We start from the raw sequence: 10614 nt of genomic DNA, 5'->3' as shown, positions 1-10614 counted from the left end.
AGGTTTATTGATTGAGAAAGTGTGAGCTTGAGAAGATGGGGGGACTTAGGGTTTCCTCAAATCCATTTTAAGAGAGCCCAGAAACTAGGCTTCTTTTACGTCAAGGGAAGGGAGGATGAGCAGGGCAAGAGGTGATTGACAACCGCAGGCATCTGGGTGCCAACGGGGATCCAAGGAAGAGCACAAAATCTCTAAATCTCTTTGTTCCCAGTCTGTTGACCCCTGCTGATCTGAGTCCAGTTTTGGGCTCCTGCAAATCTTGGATAAAACAATCATTATTTTTGTACATATTTCCCCACTTCTTCGGGAGAAGCCCCTTCTGGCAAGGGGTTGTTCTTCCAAACACTCAAGCCTCAAGACGAATTCCTTTAATGATTAGCATGTTTATCGCAGGAGCTATTTGCCTGAAGGCCGTGGGGAAAATGCAGACTAGAATTAAGATAGAGTCAAAGAGACCGAGCAGTTTCACTCTATTACAGTCCTGCATGCCAAGGAAGATCTCCCTGGTTTGGCCAAGTCCGCCTACATGGTAGATGATCCAGTCTGAGCGGGTAAGTGCCATGAATTCCTCGGGCACCCTGCAGCGGCGCTTGGAGAGTGGGGGACATGGTAATGTACGCATTTTCTCTGATTCCTGACGGGTTAGGGAAATAGCATCACCCCGTGTGTCCCCCCTAGCATACTTTCCCTGGCCTTTTGCTGAAACTTGGAGAATCGATAGGTTAGTTCGGTGGATAGGGATTCTTTCATTACCAAAGTCTCTTGCCCTGGAGGTTCTCTTGCCTGTGGATGTGGTCGTTCGTTGCTGCGTGTTTTTGCTTTCCTCTGAATCGAAGATCAGATGGCATGGGGCATGTAATCCGTCTTACTATTACTGTAGTATCTGCTTTCTCACTGTCTTTACTTTCCCATGGGTTCCATTGCTTTGCATTCTAGTCTGGCTTAGTCCCAAATTCTCTGACCTTAGGTCATGGCAGCTTGCTACTGACCTCCCCGTTTGGGCAAAGTGGCAGGCTTTCTAGTTTATTAACTTGTTCCCCAACTCTCAGCTAGTTCCAATGCTAGCAAAGTTGTAGACAGACTTATATTCTTTTAGTTAATTTTAATTCATCCTGATTTCCTAACCCTGGCTTGTGCCTCTAGGTAGGCGTCCGTGGCCAGCTGAATCGCCCATAGGACAGGCCAGCCCACAGCTGTAGCCATGTGCTTTCCTTCCTCGCCACAGTGTACAATGCATAATTTCTCAAAAAAGCACATGAGCCAGTGCTTGCTTTCGGGGCACCCCCATACTCTTCTAGCTGTCCAAATGCATCTAGTCCAGGCCACTGCTTCCCAGAGGGAAGTGGATGGCCAACCAGGATTTCCCCACTGATGCCTGCTTCCCCAAGACCCATTTCATAGATCTCTTGGCTAGCTTACCAATTGCTACAGACCCAGGGAAAGACCTCCATAAACAAAGGGTAGGGAAAGACCGAAGAAAGAAACTGTCCACTCCAATCTGGTGATTAGTAAAGTTTATTAAGGGAAACTTACAAACCCACACCACTTAGCAGGAGCCAGAGTATTATACAGGGCAAGGAGGTGGGGAATACTCACCTGTACAAGTTTGGGACTGCTCCCAGGTAGGAGAAGTTGGTGTACATGCTTGACCAGGTCAGGACAACTGGAATGCTTTCCAGACCCACAGCCCATACCTGGAGGAAGGGGAGGAGTGCTGCTTTGTGTCAGAACATAGTGATTAAGATCAAAACATTCTCTGCTGGAGGTCCATGATGAACTACCTCCCTTCTGGCCCTGGTCCAGCTCACAGGTCAGCCAGCCCTCACACCATGGAGCAGTCTGTCCTCCACACTCATCTGTAGAGTGGGCATGATAATAGTGCCTTCCTTCTTGCAATATTATGATTTATAAGAAATATATTTGGCCATTCAGATGACCAAAATGTATTTCTCATATATATTTGGTCTTTATCAACAATTCCTGACTCTCAGCTCCCCAACCCTTGGAATTTCCTAAGTGTCGAGAATGATAAAGGGTCTCTTGTTATGTTACCTATGTTAGGTGACTTTTGGGAAGCACCTGAGGATGGGAGCTGGTTGCCAGTAGAACAAACCATGTGATTAGAAGGATGGGACCTCTGGGGAGGGGAGAGGGGGCGGAGGTTGAATGAATCACCAGTGGCCTATAAGTTGATCATGACTATGTAATGAAGCCTCCATAAAAACCCAAGAGGACAGGGTTCTGAGAGCTGCCGGGATGGCAGACATGTGGAGATGTGAAGAGAAGCCCAATGCTTCTCTTTCACATGGTTGTTCCTGGGTTATATGTTTTTAGAATAAACCAGTGATCTAGTAGCATGTTTGAGTTTTGTGAGCCATTCTAGTAAATTAACTGAACCCAAGGAGGGGATTGTAGGAACCTTTGCTTTATAGCCAGTCTGTCGGAAGTACAGATAATAAACTGGACTTGTGTCTGGCATCCTGAGTTGGAGGGCGTTGGTGGAACCTCCAATCTATAGCCAGTTGATCAGAAGCCCAGGGCAGAAGCCTAGATATATGTTTGGCATCTGAAGTATATGTGTGGGAGGATAGAGGGCAGTCTTAATAGGACTGGACGGACCCTTACCCTGTGGAATTCGATGCTATCTCTGGGAAGTCAGAATTGAGCTGAATTCTCGGACACCCTGCTGGTATGTGGGGACCCGCCTCTACACTACGTTGGAATTGGGTCTGGAAATCTCAATTTACTTACGTAATACACTTAGTCTCAGGCAAGGCACATAGAATAGACTCAATACCCATGAGTTATTGTTATCTAAGCAGAGGGAAGCATCACAGTAATCAACCACAGGCTCTGAAGAGTTATCTGGGGGGACAGGATGGGTGATGAATTTCCTTTTGGGTAGGGGTTTTAATACGGGACGTGACTTGTAAACTTCTTAATCTTTTAGCAGGAAATAATACGGGACATCTCTTGCATCTCAGAGTTCTTAATCTTTTTAGTAAACTTAGTTAAGTTTTCTTCCCTCCTTTCTTTAGGAAAGTCAAGACCCTGCCCTGACTAAGGCAGAAAGGGAAAGAGCTCCATGAAACCCCTTTAGGCAGGGACAAGGACACTTCTCAGCAGGAAGCAGATACAGAAGAAGAGACCTCCTGTCCCTCAACATCCATACTAATTATAAGAGAGTTCATGGCTCTTAGAAAAGAGTTAGGCAGGAAAGTTAGTTAAGGGGATTCGGGTTTGTAGGCAAAAACACTGAGGTCATCCTATCCTAGAAGGGGTCTGCCCTAATCCACCCACAATTAAGCAAGCCAGAAGGCATTTTTAGGCTAAAAGTAACTCCTAGAAAGAAACAAGTGGGAAGAGAATTAGGTACCAGTTTAAGCCAGTCACTCACACCTGTGCAATGAAGACCCCGACACCTCCAATTCACTTGAGCCTCATTATACCATCATTATAATATGATACATATGCCCGGAAGTTCATTAATATCATTTTAACACACTGAATTCTGAGAACGAACACGCTCAGAAGGCAAATGATGCATCACTGAGTCCTGTCACTCAAGGAAGCCCGCCCCTTTAAGAAAAGTAACCACCCACAGCAAGTAGGGATAAAAACCCCAAAGGCTTTGTTACCAGGCCTTTTGAGCCACTCTTCTCTTTCCTACAAGCCACAAGGACTCTTGCTTTCATCCTCCCTGACGTTCAGCCTCTGCTTTTTCCTCAGGGGAATACTTAGGGTCTAATAATCCCTAAAAAGGGCAAGAGAGACTGATGGTAAAGTTTTTAAGGTAGCTGTTTTTGCCTCCCTGTCAGCCTTTCTGTTTCCTTCTGCTATAGGAGAATTTTCTCTCTGATGTCCCTTGCAGTGAATGACTGCTACTTCTTTAGGTAAATTAACAGCCTCTAGTAATTGGAGGATCTCAGGTCCATGCTTTATTGTTGACTGCTTCTTTGTCAACAGTCCCCTTTCTTTCCAAATGGCTGCATGTGCGTGGAGCACGAGGAAGGCATATTTAGAATCGGTATAGATACTTAGCTTCTTACCCCTTCTAAGACTTAATGATTACAGCCTTTTGAGCAGAAGTGCCTGGAGGCAAAGGCTGTACCTCCATTATGTGTTCTCCGCTTAAGACTGTGTAACCAGATTTCCTCTATGTAGTATATAACTACTCCCATCAGTAAACCATTCTTCTTCAGGATCGGAAAGGAGTAAGTCTTTCAGGTCAGTTCTACTGGCATAAGTTTAAGAAATTAATTGTTCACGAGAGTGTGTATTTACAGTCTCTACTGGCATAAGAGAAGCAGGATTCAGAGTATTACATGCTTTTAGGATAACCTCGGGATCATCTACGAGAATGGCTTGATGTTTTGTTAGGCATTCTCCAGTCATCCATAGACGTTCTTTGATCTCTAAGGTAGATCAGACCTGATGAGGGGTTAATACCTCCAGTGGCTATCCTAAGGTAATCTTAGTAGCTTCTAAGAGGGCTGCTGCAGCTACTGCCCTTAAACAACTTGGCCAGCCCATAGTTGTTCTATCTAGTTTCTTTGAAGTTTAGGCTACTGGACAAGGGTCAGGTCCTAGTTTCTGAGGACTCCTAGGGCTAAGCCTTTTTTCTAGGCTACATACAGAATAAAAGATTTGGTAAATTAGGGATGCCCGAGGCTGGGGCCTGAATTAAAGCTTGCCTTAATTGCTTAAAAGCTTTTTTGGTTTCTCCTTTCCAGTCTAAGGGGATATCATCTGGTCCCTTGGTGGCTTCATACAAAGGGCTTAGTTATTAATCCAAAGTTAAGTATCCAGATTGTACAAAACCCAGCCATATCTAGAAAGGACCTGAATTGTTGCTTAGAGGCTGGGTAAGGAAGCGTACAAAGAGCTTGAATATGATCTTGGGATAGCTGTCGAGTCCCAGGTGTTAAAACATGTCTTAAGTATTGGACTTACTGCAAAGAAATTTGAGCCTCGCTCCTAGGGATTTTATATCTCTGTTCTGCAAGGAAATTTAAGATCTTGACAGTATTCTCATCTGATACCTCCTTGGTGGGACTACAGATTAGGTCATCTACTTATTGGAGAATGCTTCCCTTTTCTAAGTTTAGATCCTGAAGGTCCTTCTCTAGTGCTGTCTTTGAACCCTTGGGGTAGCACTGTCCATGTAAGTTGTTGTTTTTCCCTAGTTTTGGGATCTTCCCGTTTAAAGACAAATAGAAACTGAGATTCCAGATGCAAAGGAATAGAAAAGAAAGCATCCTTTAGCTCTAGTACAATATACCAGTAAATATCTCCTGGGATCTGAGATAGTAATGTATAAGGATCTGCTACTAAGGGGTGGATGGGAATAACAGCCTCGTTAATAATCCTTAAGTCTTGTACTATCCAATATTCCCCATTAGGCTTAAGAACAGGCAGAATTGGGGTGTTACACAGAGAATGGCAAGGTTTCAAAAGCCAATGTTTTAAAAATTCAGTTACAATGGCCTGTAGACCCTTTTTTGCCTCAGGCTTAATAGGATATTGCTCCTGGTTAGGGGATTTAGATGGATCACTAAGTTGAACTCTTGTTGGCGGAGCAGTCCTGGCTTGCCCGGGTTTGTCATTATACCAAGCCACTGGATTAACTTGTTGGTTAATGTTTTCTGATATATATTAGCTGATTCTTGAAGCATTAAAAGTCTGGGAGTCTACATCCGAGTTGTAATATTACTCCTCATTTAGTTAAAATATCCTGTCCTAACAAGGGAGCAGGGCAGCTTGGAACCATTAAAAACTCCTGAAAAATCTGATCTTCAAATTAGCAGGTCAATGGTGGAGTAAAATGGTGGACCTTGCCTTCTCCTACTTTCTATGATAATCGTAGTTCATGACGAGGGTTTTCCTGCAAATGCAGGGAGAACAGAATAGGTTGCCCCTGTATCTAAAAGAAATTGAATTTGCTTGCCCATTACGTCCAGGTTCCTCAGTAGTGATGACATTCCTAGACAGGGCAGTGAGGATGGCCCCGGGCCTCTTCACACAGTTCCTGGACCTGGGCTACTAGGGTGTTAGTTGGCCACCCTCCTCTCTGGGAGTGTGGACAGTCAACTCTCCAATACCAGGGATTAGTACCGGTTTCTTTACATGTGTGGCTGGGGCTCGGGGGCTTTTCGGTACAGTCCTTTGCCCAATGTCTTACTTTCTTGCATTTGAAGCAAGAACTCAATTTCTCTTTATTCCCTGGTCTCTTAAGAGACGTTTGTTGGGTACCAAGGGCTTAGCCATTTGTGACAGCCATAATTCTGGCTTGTCTTTTTTCTTTATTCTGTTCTCTTTTTTCCCTCTTTAAGATCTCGAGTGTTATAGACCATGCAGGCCATATCTAGTAATTGATTTTGGTTAGTCTGCGGCCCCATTTGCAGCTTCTGAAGCTTGCATCTGATAACAGGGGCTGACTGGCTAATAAAATGCTGGCCTAACAAAGCTAACCCCACAGGGGAAGTGGGGTCTACATTAGTATACCTCCTAAATGCTTCTTCCAGCTGGCTGAAAAAGCTGGTCAGGTTCTCATCTTTTTCTTGAGTAATGGTTCTAAGCTTCTCATAGTTCACTGGCTTTTGTATTCCATTTTTCATTCCCCCGATGAGGGCCTCTAGAAATTTGGGGCATCTGGCCATTCTCTCTTGGGTATTATAATTCCAATCAGGATCAGCTAAAGGCACTACCTCTGATCCAGAGGCATTGCCCTGGGGGTTCTTAACAAAGGCCTAATCTGCCTCTTGATGGCCACTGTTAGAATGTGGTCCTTTTCAATGATTGTACAGCAGGTGGCTAAAATTGGATGTCTTTCAAGGAAAGATCAAAGGCCAGAGTCAGGGTTTGAAACTCATCTGCAAACTTGCTTGGGTCTTCAGAATATCTTCCTAATTTTTCCTTACAGTGCTGAATATCAGTGATAGAAAAAGGCACTTGCGCCCTAATGGTGCCTTCTGCCCCAGCCACCTCTCTGAGACACAGGACCGTGGAAGGGAGTGCGGGATATAGAGTCCCACTCTGAGTATGAGGAGGGCTAAATATAGCCTCCAGCTTCCATGTGGAGCCTTTGAAGAGGGAGAATTATATGGGGGTGGCTGAACTTCCCTCTGAAGGACAGGTGGGGTATTAAGTAATGGGTCTTCAATGATATCTGGCTCTGGTTTATATTTGTCCTTGATATGAGGCTTCTGGTAGTCTGGGCATAAAAATGGATCTTGGTAGAGGGCCATGAAAGCCTGAACATACTGAACCTCTGACCATTTTTCCTCCTTTTTGCAGAATAAATCTCATTGAAGGATGTTATTATAATTGAGACTTCCATTTACGGGCCATCGCTCCTGATCTCCTAGTTTATATTGTGGCCAAGTGACATTACAGTAAAACACACGGCATTTCTTTCTCATGTTGTCGGGATCAAATTTGTCCCAATGGTTAAGGATACAGCCGAGATGCGAGTCTCACAGGGCAAGTGCTGATGGCTTATTTCCCATGAAGTCTGTGAAAAAAAGAGAGAGTCTAAGAAGAGTTTCCATAGGAAGGACAAGCCCCCCACCCCACGAGGCATCCCTCTGGGTGGTAGCCAGGTCCGGGAGAGGGTCTCCCTGGGGCGTCCCCCTGCGAAGTCTCTGGCTTAGGAGGCCGGACATCTCCAGTCTTGGATGAGTAGAGCACCGGTGCTACTTTTCTGACGCTTGGACTCAAATTTAAATTCAGCTCTTGACTTGGGCTTAGGCTTGGGAAATTATGGCCTAGGATAACTCTGGGTACCCCTCAGCTTTCAGCACTCTGCCAGTTGATGAACAGTTGTTCTCCTACTGCACACTGGAATGTTATAACCTTAACCAGAGCTTGTAGGGCAAGGGTAGTCAAGGCAGGTGCAGAATGCAGCCTTGGGCGTAACTTGCCTTTGACCCTAAAGGGAATCCTTTACTGGATTAAAGGATGCCTAAAATGGAGAGGAGAGGAAGTCTCTGAGGGCTACCCAGGTGGGCAGAAACAAATGTCGGAAAGGAATGGTCCAGGAAAGAGGGTCATTGGGAGTCCCTGTCCTGGGGAAACTACATTCAAGATAGAAAGTGGAGCAGAGGATACAGGGTGAATTAAAGCAGAAAAGCAGTTTAAGGAAGACCTCAGCCTGGGGTCCCCAGAGGAAAGTAGACAGAGAAGTGAAGTCAGAGCAGCACAGAGACACAATGCCATAGGAACGGAACATCCAAGACAAAGAGGAAAAGATTCTCCTAGAAAGGGGCTTACCTCCTGGCTCGCTCGCCACAGATGTTATTGGAGAGTGGGGTCCTCTCCCAGCATGTCATCCAGGTTCCTGATGTCTCAAAGAATTGAGCAAGACTCTGAAGTACAGCAGGAAAGAAAAGATTTATTAGAAGGAAAAGTACACTTCCAGACATGGGAGCAGGCCTGAGCAAGAGAAGCATGGCTCAAAAGGCCTGGTAACAAAGTCTTTGGGGTTTTTAATCCCTACTTGCTGTGGGTGGTTACTTTTCTTAGAGGGGTGGGCTTCTTTGAGTGACAACTGAGATGGACAGGACTCAGTGATTCATAATTTGCTTTCTGAGCATGTTCGTTCCCAGAATTCAGTGTGTTAAAATGATATTAATGAACTTCCAGACATATGCATCATATTATAATGATGATATGAGGCTCAAGTGAATTGGAGGTGTCGGGGTCTTCATTGCACAGGTGTGAGTGACTGGCTTAAACTGGTACCTAATTCTCTTCCCACTTGTTTCTTTCTAGGAGTTACTTTTAGCCTAAAAATGCCTTCTGGCTTGCTTAATTGTGGGTGGATTAGGGCAGACCCCTTCTAGGATAGGATGACCTCAGTGTCTTTGCCTACAAACCCGAATCCCCCTAACTAACTTTCCTGCCTAACTCTTTTCTAAGAGCCATGAACTCCTTTATTATTAGTATGGATGTTGAGGGACAGGAGGTCCCTTCTTCTGTATCTGCTTCCTGCTGAGAAGTGTCCTTGTCCCTGCCTAAAGGGGTTTCATGGAGCTCTTTCCCTTTCTGCCTTAGTCAGAGCGGGGTCTTGGATTTCCTGCTGAAGTGCCGCTTAAATCCTGAGACAAGGAAAAGAAGATACAAACTTGTTATTTAAATCATGTATGTATTAACTTCTATTATTGATTTGCCTATTAAGTGAGTAAAGGGCAACAGGCTTGGTTAATATATTTCTTAAAGAGTAAAAAAAACCTTTGGCCTAAAGTCCACTCTCCTCTCAGACTCTAAGCCCTATCTAGCCTAACACCTTTTCTGTTAACAATGGGCCAATGATGCTTATCAATAGCCAGAGGATCTGAGTCACCAGTTTTGGGGCAGTTATCGAGATTTGAGGGAGAGGGCCTTTTCCTAAAGAAAGGAGGGAAGAAAACTTAACTAGTTTTACTAAAAAGATTAAGAAGTCTGCAAGAGATGTCCCTTATCATTTCCTGCTAAAAGATTAAGAATTTTACAAGTGATGTTCCTTATCAGTTTCATCTTTGTTTCTGGAGTCTCCTACTTCCAGCCTCATGGAGTACTTGTGATCATTTCTACCAGATTACACAACCTCAAGCAGAGTGTTTCCCAGCTCTCTGTCTCAATTCTCTATTAAAGTGGGGCAGTTCTTTCCCCATGGAGCAATGGAACTCAACTCTGAGCAGTATCAGAACCACTTGGAGAACTTGGTAAAAACACAAAGGCCCAGATTCTCCTTACGTCACTGAGTCTCTGTGTGCTTTATTATCTCCCCAGTTGATTCTGATATACATCAACTTTCCAAACTGCCATAAAAGAATGAAAGAAACAAAGTCCTCTGTTTGAAGGATCATAAAAGATTGCCATCATTCTTCAAATTCCACTTGTTCCACCCTGTATGGAGATGTCAAATGGGTAGTCTGTGCTCACACAAGTTGCATGTGCCTCAACCCCAGGGAGGCTGAGCCTGCGTCTCAGCATCCACTAGGGTTGAAAAGCATAGCTCCTGGGTCCTCAGTCCTTCGGAAGTCCTCTGCGATCCAGTACGCATTTCGTAAAGGGGAAAAGAGGAGCAGTGCCTTTTCCAAGGTCATAACAGCATGGTAGAGCCCCAGTCGATCCCAAAGCTACAAATGTCTGGGCCATTGTTTAGAAGGGCTTAATTTGAAGGCCCTCATCATGGAAGAACCCTCCTTTCCTGCTGACAGGTGGTGCAGCAAGTTGTAGGTCTGCAGGCAGTGCCCTGCAAGCTCCCTTTTAGCCAACCCTGGGAAAAAACCCCAGCCAAATTCCAATATACCAGCAGCCCCTGTCCCAAAGGTTTGAAGGTTAACTCACGGTTTTTCTCATAACCTGGAAAGGAAAGCAAGAACTAGCCTCATGTATTAATATTTCAAGCTTCTTGACAACCTCACTTACTGACCTTGTTGCCTGAGCAGGAACAAGATCTGTGGGTTAAATGAGCTCTGAGCTTAGAATGGAGTTATAGAATTCCAGTGCTGTCATGAGCGGGCCACAGAATGCTGCCTGCTACCCCACATACCAGGAACACTGCCACGTAATGGTGTCAGACAGATGAATAGAGGACATTTCTCAAACCACAGCAAGTGTTTCAGTTGA

Source organism: Pteropus medius, unplaced genomic scaffold (assembly GCF_902729225.1).
Source record: "Pteropus medius unplaced genomic scaffold, Ma_sr-lr_union100, whole genome shotgun sequence".
Lineage (NCBI taxonomy): Eukaryota > Metazoa > Chordata > Mammalia > Chiroptera > Pteropodidae > Pteropus > Pteropus medius.
Note: the sequence above shows the minus strand (reverse complement) of the source record.